Source organism: Aquarana catesbeiana, linkage group LG05, assembly GCF_042186555.1.
Source record: "Aquarana catesbeiana isolate 2022-GZ linkage group LG05, ASM4218655v1, whole genome shotgun sequence".
In the NCBI taxonomy this organism is placed as follows: Eukaryota; Metazoa; Chordata; class Amphibia; order Anura; family Ranidae; genus Aquarana; species Aquarana catesbeiana.
In genome coordinates, this window is record NC_133328.1 from 506,141,831 (window position 1) to 506,156,255 (window position 14,425).

Below are 14,425 nucleotides of genomic sequence, written 5' to 3' on the forward strand. Positions count from 1 at the left end.
TGTGTCTAAGGTTTCTTAACTCTTAAGAGAAAACTCTGGAGAGGCCTGAAATGGAGCCTTGCCCATTGAATGGCCGGTATTGTTGAGGTTAAGGTTCCCAGGGCTGACATAACCTTTCGAATCAATACCTCCCGATTTGTCTGTAACATAGCTGCTACATTTCTGACCTTGTTTTTCTTCTCTTCCAGAAGAAAGATCCTTTGCTGAATTTATCTGGTAACCTAGAAATTGAACCTGCTGAGCCGGACTGAAGTTTGATTATTTGAAGGTTCACGATCCAACCCAAGGCTTTCAAATAACAGAGGGCCTTGCCCAGGTCTTCTTGCAATTTCTCCCTGGAAGGGGCAAAGAGGAGGAGGTTGTCCAGATAGGGGATTACCACACGTTCCTAAAGACGGAGAAGGGCGAGGGCTTCCGCCATTATTTTTGTAAAAATCAGTGGGGCGGATGAAAGACCAAAAAGGGAGGGCCTTGAATTGTAGATGCAGCACCTCCTTCCCCATATTTACTGCCAGCCTGAGGAACTTTTGGGACTGGGAGTCTATAGGAACATGCAGGTATGCACCTCTTAAATTGACTGATGCCATAAGACTTCCTTGGTTAACAGATTTCTGACTGAAAAGATCGAGCCCATGCTAAATCTTCTGTATAGGACTGACTTGTTTAATGGTTTCAAGTTGAGAATGAGACAGAAGCTCCCAGATGGTTTCTTTACCAGAAAAATATGGGAATAAAAACCCTGATGATATTCCTCTGGAGATACCTGAATCATAACTCCCTGTTGCATCAGATTCTTTAAAAGGTTCTTCATAGTTAGGACTTTTGTTGTGTCCCTTGGTAGTTTTGTTACAAAGTATCTTTCTGGAGGAGGATCCAAAAACTACCCGTATTTATCGGCGTATAACACGCACATTAATTTTAAGAGGGAAGTTTCAGGAATTTTTTTTTTATTTTAAATAAGGAACTTTGAAGCAAAATAAGGGTCAGTGCCCATCTGCAGTCTCACTATTGCCATCAATACAGCCTCATCAATGCCCATCTGCAGCCTCACAAGTGCCATCAATGCAGCCTCATCAGTCCACATCAATGCAGCAGACTCACCATTGCCATCAATGCAGCAGCCTCGCCATTGCCATCAATGTAGCAGCCTCGCCATTGCCATCAATGCAGCAGCCTCACCATTGCCATCAATGCAGCAGCCTCGCCATTGCCATCAATGCAGCAGCCTCGCCATTGCCATCAATGCAGCAGCCTCGCCATTGCCATCAATGCAGCCTGATCGATGCCCATCTGCAGCCTAGAGGGGACAGGGAGGGGGCGGCCCAGGACACGGGACTTCCTTTTACAGAGGCTGCCAAGTAAACAGGAGATTCTCACTGTATGTAATCTGACATCGCTCGTCCCGCCCCCCTCCCTGTCCCCTCCGAGGCATCTAAAATTGAAGTATTGGCGTATAACACGCACGTGCTATTTACACCCAATTTTTAGGGTGAAAAAGTGAGTGTTATACGCCAATAAATACAGTATTTTGTATCCCTGGGACAGCATGTCTAGAATATATTGGTTTTCTGTCACACTTGCCCAGTGAGGGAGCAATTCTTGAAGCCTTCCTCCCACTTGCAAAGAAGAGTCATTGCTTTTTAGTCGTTGGCACAGGAGGATGGAAAAGGACATTCCCTTTGCCTTTGCCCTTCTGCACTGACCAATTTCTTATTTTCTCCTGGGGTTTACTGCTTTGTTCCTGAGCCCTTTGAGGTCGAAAAAGCTGTTTAGCTAGTTGATTTTTCTTCTTAATGGGGAAAGATCTCTTTTTGTCAGCTGTCCTAACTAGCACTGAATATAAATCAGGACCGAATAAAAGATCTCCCATAAACAGAATACCACACAGTTTACTTTTGGATGTCGCATTCCCTGGCTGAGTTAGTTAAGGCTGCAGATCTTGCAGTCATCCTTATCGATTCTGCAGATGCATCTGCAATATAAGCTACAGCCACTGACAGGGTTGGGAAAGAATCAAGTATTTCTTTCTTAGGTGAATCCGCTATAATGTGGGCATTTAGATGGTTCACCCAGTATTCCATATTTCTAGATACGCAAGTAGTAGCCATAGCCAGCTTAAGATTGCCCATGATGGATTGCCAAGCCCTCTTAAGTTGTTGATCCATCCTTTTGTCCATGGGATCTTTTAGTATTCCCATATCCTCGAATGCCAGGTCAGTTTATCTGGATACTTGGGAAAAAGCTGCATCCAGTTTAGGAACATTATTCCAAAGTGCCACTGGGTCTTATTAAAAAGGAAACCGCCTTTTATGTACTCTTGGGGAAAAAAGGCTTTCTCTCTGGTTCTGCTTATTCTTTTTTAATGGCCTCAGAGATTACTGAATGTACTGGAAAAGTGCAACTTTTTGGCTCACTAAGCCCGGCGTACATCCGGTCATGCAGAGATAATTCTTTTTTCTCTTCACCTAAACCCAGTGTGGCATAAACTGCCTTTAACAGACTATCTACTTGTTCTAAAGACAGTTTGTATTTTGAGGGCGCATCTTCTGCCCCTTCCTCCTCCTCTTCCTCCGAATCCTCTTTGGAGTGAGAGGGGGAATGTTCCCCTTGGTTAGGAGGACCAACCTCACCCTCCACTGTCGGGATTAGCTGTGAGCCCTGAGTGGATCCTGAGGTAGACGGCTTGCTTAGGGATGGAATTGTAAGAGAAGAGCAAAAAGATTGAATGGTAGCATCCAGCTCTTAAATGATGTGATTAAATCTATGCATGCAGAAGAAGCTTCTTGCTTAACCAGGGAGTCAATGCATATTTGACACAAAGTCTTCTTCCATCCCTCAGGTAACTTCGCTTTACATGAAGGACACTTCTTTATAACCACCTGGTCAGAGCTCTTAGCCTGCCAAAAAAAAAAATACATAAAAAACATCCCAGTGAATAAACCTGCCTCCTAATAGGCTCACCACGGGTGCACAGGAAGCATAAACACAGAAATTCCATGTGCCCAGACAGGCCCCAGCCACCAGGGATAAAAGAGAGAATGTAGGGAGAAGGAGAGGCACCACAGTATACTGGGCACACCACCCATGCACCCCTTTCCTGGGCCTTGCTGGTGCCTGTCCCACTCGCTGCTGCCGCCACCGAATCCATTGTGGTGCTGCCGCGCTGTATGTTTCTAGAACACCAGACCAGAACCGGAATATAGGAACCAGATTCGCTCCTTCCTGCTTAGTGACGCTACGCGCTACCTGCTCCATGATGCCGCCCCTTGGCAGATACCTCACTTCCGGCCGGGCAAGTCTCCACTCTGCCACCTAAAAGATGGCGGAGGCATGGAGCACCGGACAGGCAGACAAAAATAAACCTGCGGCTGGCCTGCCGCCACCTGAGCGGCGATCCATGGAGCAGTATAGGCTGTCCCAGAGCTATAGAGGGAGGAGGAGCCCACATATCAGCCACCTCCAGATGGGAGGGGCAGACTCTCTGGAGGAAAAAAAGAAAAAAAAAAAGGTTTGGTGGAGCAGGTAGCCTGGCCACTTAGGACAGCACCTCAGAGATCCTGACTCCCACTAGGTATTCCCTTGGCAGGGGAAACACAAAAACTGATGGGCTGTGGGGAGAAGCCTCCTTTTAAACTTTGGTGGAAGTGGTGTTTCCTGTTGCAAAGTGGGAGGAGTCACTCTCTTAGGTGCTGTTCTGAAAGACGTTTAGGGAAAATCGTGATTCTCATTTTAGCCAGAATCGTGCAGCTCTACTACATCCTGATGCCATCTCTTCCCTAGGTAAGCAACGCACACTCACCCCGCCAATGTAAAAAAAAAACCTGATTCATTCGACCAGTCCACCTTCTTCCATTGCTCTGCGATCTAGTTCTAAGGTTCACGTGCCCATTGCATGTGCTTTTGGCTGTAGACATGGGTCAGCATAGGCACCCTTACTGGTCTGTGGTTATGCAGCCCCTTGGACATCTATGTTTACTTGCTGCCCAATATATCCCACGACTTTCAGATGCCATTGTAATGAAATAGTCAATGTTTTTTCCTTTACGGCCTCGTGCACACTGGATGTTTTCACAGCTGCTGTTTTTGGCTTCAGGCATTTTTTTCTGCAGCCAGTAAACTCCCCAGCATGTTATCCTATGTGTCCATGCACACATAGGCTGTTATCAGCTTCTTTATTCACAGGCATTTTCTGGCTGGAAAAAAAACCCCAGAACTAGTGGGTTTTAACCTGTTGGTGGTCATAAATTAAAGACTGTTCAGTGTATATTTTAAATAAGGTAGACAAGAAAGCTTAGGTGATATCTACAAAGGAGACTGGAACCCTGACTGACATACACTTCAACAATCCCCCATAATGTATAGCATCCTCCAGACAGCAATATGCGCAGGTCTGTTTCAGCAGTATCATTAACCTGGGGCCAATCTTCAGAAATCAACCCCTAATACCCTCTCCAGAGGTTGCCTAGGGGTTTCTTCAGCTACTAGCTGACTGACCTCTCCTGTTGATACTTACCTAATTCTGGATCCAACACAGAGCCAGCAACATGAAAACCACTGATGTTTTTACTTGTCTGTAATGCCGTGTACACACGGTCAGAATTTCGGCCCGCAAAAGACCGATGAGATTTTTTTGTCGGAAAATTTGACCGTGTGTATGCTCCATCGGTCTTTTGCTGGCGGAATTCCAGCCAGCAAAAGATTGAGAGCATGCTCTCAATTTTTTAGTCGGGAAAAGCATTCTTATCACTAAAGTAAGGTACATTCTTCCGTCTGACCACCAATGTACATTCTTCCCTGTGACCAACATAGGGGACATTTATCCCACCGGCAATGAACATAAGGGACATTCTTCCCAATGACCATCAATGTAAGGAAAGCTTTTCCCACTAACCAACGTAAAAAGAATTCTTCCCACTGACCACCAACGTAAAGAGAAGTCTTCTCACTGCCCACCAAATTAGGGGCATTCTCCCCCCTGACCCCCAATGTAAGCAGAAATCTTCCCACTGACCACCAATGTAAGAGACATTCTTCCCTCCTGGCCACCAATTTAAGCAGAATTCTTCCCACTGACCACCAATGTAAGAATTCTTTCCACTGACCACCAATGTAAGTGACAGAACCCGAGTCAAAACCTCAGACTAACATTTTTTTTGATGCCATGTGAACACAACATTGGTGCATTTTGTATAGGAAGTCATTAATGGATGTCATGTTGGAAGCTCCTACCTCAGTGCATTCACAGCCACAGGTGGTAAGGACCAACCACCACTGTACTTCATGGAGGAGGAACTTCCACTGAAATACATTGGGACATCAGAACTTTGACATTTCAGGGTGTTTGCAGCAGTCAAAATACACCTTTGAGGCGGTTAATGCAATAAACATAAGTTTAAACCAAGTATTTACCATCTATCTGATCCTAAATGGACACAGGGATAGAAAAAAAAGAAATAGGATAGTAATAGACCAGGGGTAGGCAACCCCAAGCACTGGTGCAGAAAGCAGCATGCAAAGCCGCTTTAGCCAACACTCCGCTTCCTCCCCATCAGCAGAGCAGTGCAGGGAAGTGTCAGAGAGACACTAATGCATTCCAATTTCAGAATTCCCCACACCGCACCGAGGGACAGGCACTGTGCCCCCACACATTGTAAAAGATGGTAAACTGTTTGATTCTCTAACTTTGCTGTAGTTGCGATTGTCAGCTTTTGTGATGGGGAAGAGATTGGGTGCAGTTCTGCTAGGCGGGGTGGTCCCTGTTTCCAGGAGGAGAAAGACTGTCATTGGCCACTGCTAAAGCCAATCACAGTCCTACTAGGATGAGTAGGGGGATTCAGTGTTGGGTCAGATGAGAAGGGGGTTTAGTGGTGGGACAGAAAAGCAGGGGGTAAAGCAGTGGGGCAAATGTGAAAGGAGGTGTATTGGTGGGACAGATGAGCAGGGGGTTACAGTGGCGGGACAGAAGAGCAGGGGGAACAGAGGTGAGCCAGATGTGCAGGAGGTACATTGGCGGGGCAGATGAGAAAGCGGGTTACAGGGGTGTGGCAGATGAGCAGATGGGTTTAGTATTAGGACAGATGAGAAGGTGATTCAGTAGTGAAACAGAAGAAAATAGGGATACAGCGGTAGAGCAGACGTGCAGGTAGATACAGTGGTGGGGCAGATGAGAAAAGAGGTACTTTGATGAGACAGATGAGCAGGGGTGTTACAGTGGTGGGACAGAAGAGCAAGGGGGTACAGTGGTGAGAGGGATGAGAAGGGAGTTCAGCGGTGGGACATAAAAGCGGGGGGGGGGGTACAGTGATGGGGCAGATGGGCAGGGGGTTACAGTGGTGGAAAAGATGAGTGGGGGGGGGGTTCAGCGGTGGGGCAGATGAGAAGGGGGTTCAGCGGTGGAACAGAAGAGCAGGGAGGTACAGGGGTGGGGCAGATGTGAAAGGGGGTTACAGTGGTGGGGCAGATGAGCAGGGGGTTACAAGGGTAGGCCAGAAAAGCAGGGGGGGTACAGTGGTGGGGCAGCTGTACTGGGGGTAACAGTGGTTGGACAGATAAGCAGGGGTTACAGTGGTGGGGCAGATGTGCAGGGTAGTAAAGTGGTGGGGCAGATGTGCAGGGTAGTACAGTGGTGGGGCAGATGCGCAGGGTAGTACAGTGGTGGGGCAGATGCGCAGGGTAGTACAGTGGTGGGGCAGATGCGCAGGGTAGTACAGTGGTGGACCAGATGCGCAGGGTAGTACAGTGGTGGACCAGATGCGCAGGGTAGTACAGTGGTGGGGCAGATGCGCAGGGTAGTACAGTGGTGGGGCAGATGCGCAGGGGGTTACAGTGGAGGGACACAAAAACAGGGTGGTACAGTGGTGGGACAGGTGAACAGGGGGGTACAGTGGTGGGGCAGATGCGCAGGGGGTTACAGTGGTGGGACAGAAGAGCTGGGTGGTACAGTGGCGGGACAGAAGAGGGGCAAATGTGCAGGGCAGTACAGTGGTGGGGCAGATGTGCAGGGTAGTACAGTGGTGGGGCAGATGTGCAGGGTAGTACAGTGGTGGGGCAGATGTGCAGGGTAGTACAGTGGTGGGGCAGATGTGCAGGGTAGTACAGTGGTGGGGCAGATGTGCAGGGTAGTACAGTGGTGGGGCAGATGTGCAGGGTAGTACAGTGGTGGGGCAGATGTGCAGGGTAGTACAGTGGTGGGGCAGATGTGCAGGGTAGTACAGTGGTGGGGCAGATGTGCAGGGTAGTACAGTGGTGGGGCAGATGTGCAGGGTAGTACAGTGGTGGGGCAGATGAGCAGGGAGTACAGCGGTGGGGCAGATGAGCAGGGAGTACAGCGGTGGGGCAGATGAGCAGGGGGTTACAGCGGTGGAGAAGATGAGAAAGGGGGTACATTGGTGGGGCAAATGAGAAAGGGGGTACAGTGGTGGCGCAGATGTGCTGTGGCAGATTCTGATGTGAAGGGGGACTCTGATGTAAAAGGAGAACTTTGATGTTTTGGGGGGCCTCTGATATGTTCCCCTGATGTGATGGGGGGACACCTGATGTGAAGGAGGCCTGCAATGTGATGGATGGACCTCTGATTTGAAAGGGGGACTGTGAAGTCATGGGGGGACCCATGATGCGAAGGGGGCTGTGATGTTATGGGAGGACCTCTGATGTGAAGGGGGACTATGATGTGTAGGGGGACCTCTGATGTGATGGGGAACCCCCTGATGTGAAGGGGGGACTGTAATATGAAGGGAGACTTCTTATGTAAAGGGGGCCCTGATGTGTAGGGGGGATCTCTGATGTGATAAGGACCCCTGATATAAAGGGGGGGCTCTGACGGGGTGGACCTCTGATGTGGAGGAGGAAGGGGGGGGGACTGTGATGTGAAGAGGGGACTGTAATGCGTGGAGGACCTCTGATGTGATGAGAGGGACTGTGATGTGGGGACCCCTGAGGTGAAGGGGAGCTGTGATGTGACGGAGGACCTCTGATGTGATGGGGGGGGGCTGTGATGTGTAGGGAGGACTATGATGTGAAGGGGAGATCTGTAATGTAGGGGGGTGCTGCTATGTGATTGGGGGAACTCTGATGTGAAGGAGGGCTGTGATGTGATGAGGGGAATGTGTCAACTGATGTGGGGACCCCTGAGGTGAAGCAGAGGGTGGGATGGGGGGGCTGTGATCTGATGTGGGAACCCCTGAGGTGAAGCAGAGGATGTGATGGGGGACCCCTAAGGTGAAGAGGGGGCTGTGATGTGATTGGGGGAACTCTGGTGTGATTGGGGGATATGTGATATGGGTTCTGTGATATGATGGGGGAGGACCTCTGATGTGATGGATTCTGTGATATGATGGGGGAGCTCTGATGTGAAGGAGGAGCTCTGATGTGAAGGGGGAGCTCTGATGTGAAGGGGGAGCTCTGATATGAAGGGGGAGCTCTGATGTGAAGGGGGAGCTCTGATGTGAAGGGGGAGCTCTGATGTGAAGGGGGAGCTCTGATGTGAAGGGGGAGCTCTGATGTGAAGGGGGAGCTCTGATGTGAAGGGGGAGCTCTGATGTGAAGGGGGAGCTCTGATGTGAAGGGGGAGCTCTGATGTGAAGGGGGAGCTCTGATGTGAAGGGGGAGCTCTGATGTGAAGGGGGAGCTCTGATGTGAAGGGGGAGTTCTGATGTGATGGGTTCTGTGACGTGATGGGGGAGGACCTCTGATGTGATGGGTTCTGTGATGTGATGGGGGAGCTCTGATGTGATGGGGGAGCTCTAATGTGATGGGGAAGGACCTCTAATGTGATAAGTTCTGTGATGTGATGTGGGAGGACATCTGATGTGATGGGTTCTGTGATATGTGCTGTGATGTGATGGGGGAGAACCTCTGATGTAATGGGTTCTGTGATGTGATGGGGGAGAACCTCGGATGTGATGGGTTCTGTGATGTGATGGGGGAGAACCTCTGATGTGATGGGTTCTGTGATGTGATGGGGGAGGATCTCTCATGTGATGGGTTCTGTGATGTGATGGGGGAGCTCTGATGTGATGGGGGGGACCTCTGATGTAATGGGTTCTGTGATGTGATGGGGGAGGACCTGTGATGTGATGTGGGAGGACCTCTGATGTGATGGGTTCTTTGATGTGATGGGGAAGGACCTCTAATGTGATAAGTTCTGTGATGTGATGTGGGAGGTCTTCCGATGTGATGGGTTCTGTGATGGGGGAGAACCTCTGATGTGATGGGGGAGAACCTCTGATGTGATGGGTTCTGTGATGTGATGGGGGAGGATCTCTCATGTGATGGGTTCTGAGATGTGATGGGTGAGGACCTCTGATGTGATGGGTTCTGTGATGTGATGTGGGCTGTGATGTGATGGGGAAGGACCTCTGATGTGATGGGTTCTGTGATGTGGGCTGTGATGTGATGGGGGAGAACCTCTGATGCGATGGGTTCTGTGATATGATGGGGAGGATCTCTCATGTGATGGGTGAGGACCTCTGATGTGATGGGTTCTGTCATGTGATGGGGAAGGACATCTGATGTGATGGGGGCTGTGATGTGATGGTGGAACTCTGATGTGATGGGAGCTGTGATGTGATGTGATAGGGGAGGACCTCTGATGTGATGGGTTATGTGATGTGATGGGGAGGACCTCTGATGTGATGGGTTCTGTGATGTGATGGGTTCTGTGATGTGATGTGGAAGGACCTCTGATGTGATGGGTTCTGTGATGTGATGGGGGAGGACCTCTGATGTGATGGGTTCTGTGATGTGATGGGGGAGGACCTCTGATGTGATGGGTTCTGTGATGTGATGGGGGATGACCTCTGATGTGATGGGTTCTGTGATGTGATGGGCGAGGACCTCTGATGTGATGTGGGCTGTGATGTGATGGGTTCTGTGATGTGATGGGGGGGAACTCTGATGTGATGGGTTCTGTGATGTGATGGGGGGAACTCTGATGTGATGGGTTCTGTGATGTGATGGGGGGAACTCTGATGTGATGGGTTCTGTGATGTGATGTGATAGGGGAGGACCTCTGATGTGAATTGGGCTGTGATGTGATAGGGGAGGACCTCTGATGTGATTTGGGCTGTGATGTGATAGGGGATGACCTCTGATGTGATAGTAAGTAAGGATGAGCTCCGGTGTGTTTGCATGCTGCACGTGCCGAGCCCGCCAGGAAGTCGGCGCAGCGCTAATCACAATCAGTGAGACATTTCCCGATCTCTGCAGCCGCATATCGGGAAATGTCTCACTGCATGTGATTAGCGCTGCGCCGTGCTGACTTCCTGGCGGGCTCTGCATGTGCAGCATGGGAACACGCCGGAGCTCATCCTTAATGGTGAGACGACTAAAGTGATGGGTTCTGTGATGTGATAGGGGATGACCTCTGATGTGATGATTGGTGAGACGTCTATAGTGATGGGTTCTGTGATGTGATGGGGAACTCTGATGTGAAGTTGATTTCATCATGGTAGTTGTGTACATTGCCCCAGGCTCAGGTTTCCTATAGTAACATTCCCATGTTTACACTGAGGTGTCTGAAATGAGGTTGAGGACTTCTGTCTTCTATTGCTTCCTATCAGCAGCCAGCACATGTACAAAGCTCTGGCAGTGGTATGGTGTCAGTGTGTGAACACAAGGTACAATGCACTGCCAGGGAAAAGCCTGAGCCCCCTGTGTGTTGTCTGGGGACTGTCCCCCATGTGTCCCCAGCACAGGGGTCACCCAGGACTGGACAGGAAGCTGGATCCATACACAGGATCTGTCAGGGCCCTGAGTGTCCAGGCCGGGGGAGGAGTAGTCAGCTGGGAGCTGTGCTCCCTCTACACACCATTCACCACAAAGAGCTGCACCATCTTCTATCACTTGTCTATCCCACCTGCCCAGCAATGACCCCTCATACCCGGGCACAGTCCGGCTGCCAGTCAGGAAGGTTCCCCTTGTTATTGTTGTTGTTGCCGACGACTCAGCATCGCTCAGGCTGCTGGTTTCCGGTGTGATGTGAGAGAAGGCATCCCTGGGATCCCTGTAGACGTGCACGCTCGGTGCTGCTTCCTGTCAGGGCTGTATAGAAGAGGCTCAGTCACTGTGCTCTGCTCTGGAATATAAGCTACTTTCAGTTTTAGTTGTAACAAACTGGAACTTATACTGCTCTCATGAAAAGACAACCATAGTTTAATGTACTGTAATAAATAAAGTGAATCCAATGGGCACTATATACTTTTTTAGCAGTCATTTTCCCTTCTTGGTGCATATCATGGCAGCTTAGGATTCCCTCCCATTTCATGCTGCTTATTTGATTATTAAAGTATGATTGGCTAATAAACAATAAAATTCCATAGCACAGCCAATATTCACATGAGGCTGCACTGAGTGTCCATAACAGATATTCCAAACTCGCCGCAGTTCAGGCTCTAATAGACTTCAAAATAGGGTGGGCTCGGGGCACAGAGCACTGCGTCCTGATTACACCCTGTTGTGTGCCATAGCAAATTCATTTTCGCTATTCTTCACACTAACGTTCCTCCCTTCCAATCAGCAGGCAGGTCAGTGAGACCTGTCTCCCAATTGGCCAAAGCATTAGGTGATCCTATTGGATGCCTAATGCTTTGGCAGAAGAGGAGACACGGCAGAGGAAGCCTGAGGAGCCGAGCAGACACAGGAGCCCCAGCCGCCGCTTCCCGTCGAGGAGAGACGCCACTTCCCGCTGAGGAGGAGAGCCGCTGAGGAGAAGAGCCACCACTTCCCGCTGAGTAGGAGAGCTGCCGAGGAGGAGAGCCCCGTCACTGCAGGAGAGGAGCAGAGCCCTGCCACATAAACGGTAAGTGCCGCCGGACCAGCTGCTGGGGTGGGGTTAGTGAAGTGACAGCCGAGCTGGGGGACGCGCCTGGCTGCATTTGATGGGCATAAGTGGGTGCATATACTGGGCACAAGTGGCTGCATTTGACGGGCACAATGGCTGCGTTTGATGGGCACAATGGTTGCACTTGATGGGCACAAGTGGCTACATTTGATTGGCACAAGTGGCTGCATATGACGGGCACAGGTGGCTGGATATACTGGGCACAAGTGGCTGCATATGATGGGCAAAAGTGGCTGCATTTGACAGGCATAAGTGGCTGCATTTGATGGGCACAATGGCTGCACTTGATGGGCACAAGTGGCTGCATTTGATTGGCATAAGTGACTGCATATGATGGGCACAAGTGACTGCATATACTGGGCTCAAGTGGCTACATATGATGGGCACAAGTGGCTGCATATGATGGGCACAAGTTGCCACATATGATGGGCACAGTGGCTGCATTTCATGGGCACAATGGCTTCATTTGTTGGGCACAGTGAGGCTGCAATTGAGTGGGGGGGAGTCAGTATTTTTCAGTTTGTTTGCGCTCCCCCAAAAAATTTTGAGCACCAGCCGCCCCTGGTGGTCTGGCTATCAGGCAAGTTTTTTGGTTGGATATTCAACAGAGAAAAATGAGAACCATTCTGGGTTTGGAGTCGGGGGCACGGGTCTCAGCCCACCTGAAACCCGGACACCCGACTCAGTTGGGACTGGGCTGCGACCTTTAATGAATGGCCACACAGATGCGAATTCAGTGCGGTTGGTCATTGCCAAACGGCAGGGCTGCCCTTAACAGGTGTGTGCCCTGTGCTAACGCACACAGTCCGTGACCCCCTCCGGACAGGCTCCGGCCCAAGGGGGTCAAGGCTGCCCAGTCCCGACTGAGTCTGGTGTCTGGGTTTCCGGCTGAAACCTGGGCACCTAACTCTGAACCTAGACTGCCCCGGTGAAAACCCGGATGGTTGGCAACCCTATAAGTATGTAATCTCGGTTTTACATTTTAGTTAAAAAAATCTACTATAGATTTAGTCAACTAAAATCTTACGTTATTTAGCTGACTAAAACTAGACTAGAACTAAAACAATTCAGATGACTAAAATATGACTAAAACCATTTTAGTCAAAACTAAAACTAAATCAAAATTTGCAGTCATGCAAGTCTCCATTTTTGGCAAGAAAAAAAAAAAAAGCAAGCAGCGCAAATCTATAATCCCACAATCTGGTGATAGTGAACCCACTGCTATTAACCTAATCCCTTACTTTACACGTGTGAAATGCATTCAATCCAACAATCACGTATAATGATAAACCCTGTGTCATTGCATGAAATAATTCATCTATCATACAAAAATTATTTGTTTCTATGAAACAAACTATTAAAGTGCAAATGCTGTTAAAAAAACGTGCAAAAGAAAAAACTGTGCTGACACAGTGAACAAAAAGCGCTTAGTGCAAGAAAATAGTATTCATTAATAAAGTGCATAATATTTGCAGTCCATTTTGCAATCCCAGGAAAAATCCAAGATTATTATTAACAGTTTCTTGGATTTTTCCTGGGATTGAAAAATGGACCTCAGATATGTTGAACACATATGAGTTTTTGATGGATGCAGTTTACTAATGAATAATATTTTCTTCCACTAAGCACTTTTAGTTCACTGTGTCAGCACAGTTTTTTTTAACAGCATTTGCACTAATTTTTGTATGATAGATGAATTATTTTATGCAATCACACAGGGTTTATCATTATACATGATTGTTGGATTGAATGCACTTCACATGTGTACAGTAATAGTATTATTGCTCTGTGTGCAGGCCAGGAGATGGGGAATATCTCCCTCTGACCAGGTCTGCCGTTCATAAAGTGCTACCGTATTTCTCTTTCACTGTACCGGCTTTACCATAAAAGTGTGTGTCTGTATATGTAATATATATCACACACACACGCATGTGTGTTTGATCCTTGGGGTGCGCAACACACACCTATGTTGGCGATTCACCAGTACCTAGGCATAGCTCCCTGATTTCGAGGGACTGTCCCTGATTTGGAGCAATGTCCCTTTGTCCCTCATTCCTCCTCATTTGTCCCTCATTTTGGTCTGATCCATATAGTTGTATATAAAATGCACTTTTTATCTTTCAAAAAAGTGTTTCCCAGTGCTAAACCTTTCATCCAAATTCTAAATTGCTGCATTTGTACATTAATAACAAAAGCAAATAAAAAGGAATATTAGTGGTAAAAAAGCACTTGTGGATTTTGTTAACTTTTTTTTTTTTTTGGTTATGTTCCCTTTAAGGGGTGTGGCAGGGGGCATGTCCTATGCCTACATATGTTTGCTAGTAGGTGTCCTTCATTCCCATCTCAAAATGTTGAGAGGTATGCACAATCTTATTTAATCCCTCAATCTTCCATTAATATCTTTGGCACTAGTTTTTCTTGTTGTTTGTCCAAGTGTCTGTTTTTATTGGGTCTATTCACTAACAAGTGAAGAGAGGTGAATTGTCAGAAAAATTGCAAAATCTAAGCCAAAGTGGCTTAAGTAGAAAAAAACAAAACAAAACAGCTCTCATTGATTTTTTTTTTTTTTGGCCTATATTTTACCAT

At 48.4% G+C, this 14,425-nt stretch overlaps 1 protein-coding gene across 1 annotated transcript in view; it reads right to left on the reverse strand.

Annotated features, from left to right (window-relative positions):
* Window positions 1-10,981, reverse strand: part of RB1CC1 (RB1 inducible coiled-coil 1) — a 293,127-nt gene extending 282,146 nt beyond the window's left edge. Inside the window, exon 1 of the mRNA XM_073631593.1 lies at window positions 10,880-10,981. The gene's annotated coding sequence lies outside the window, so the exon portion shown is untranslated. The remainder of the gene's footprint in view (window positions 1-10,879) is intronic.
* Window positions 10,982-14,425: the final 3,444 nt, after the last annotated feature.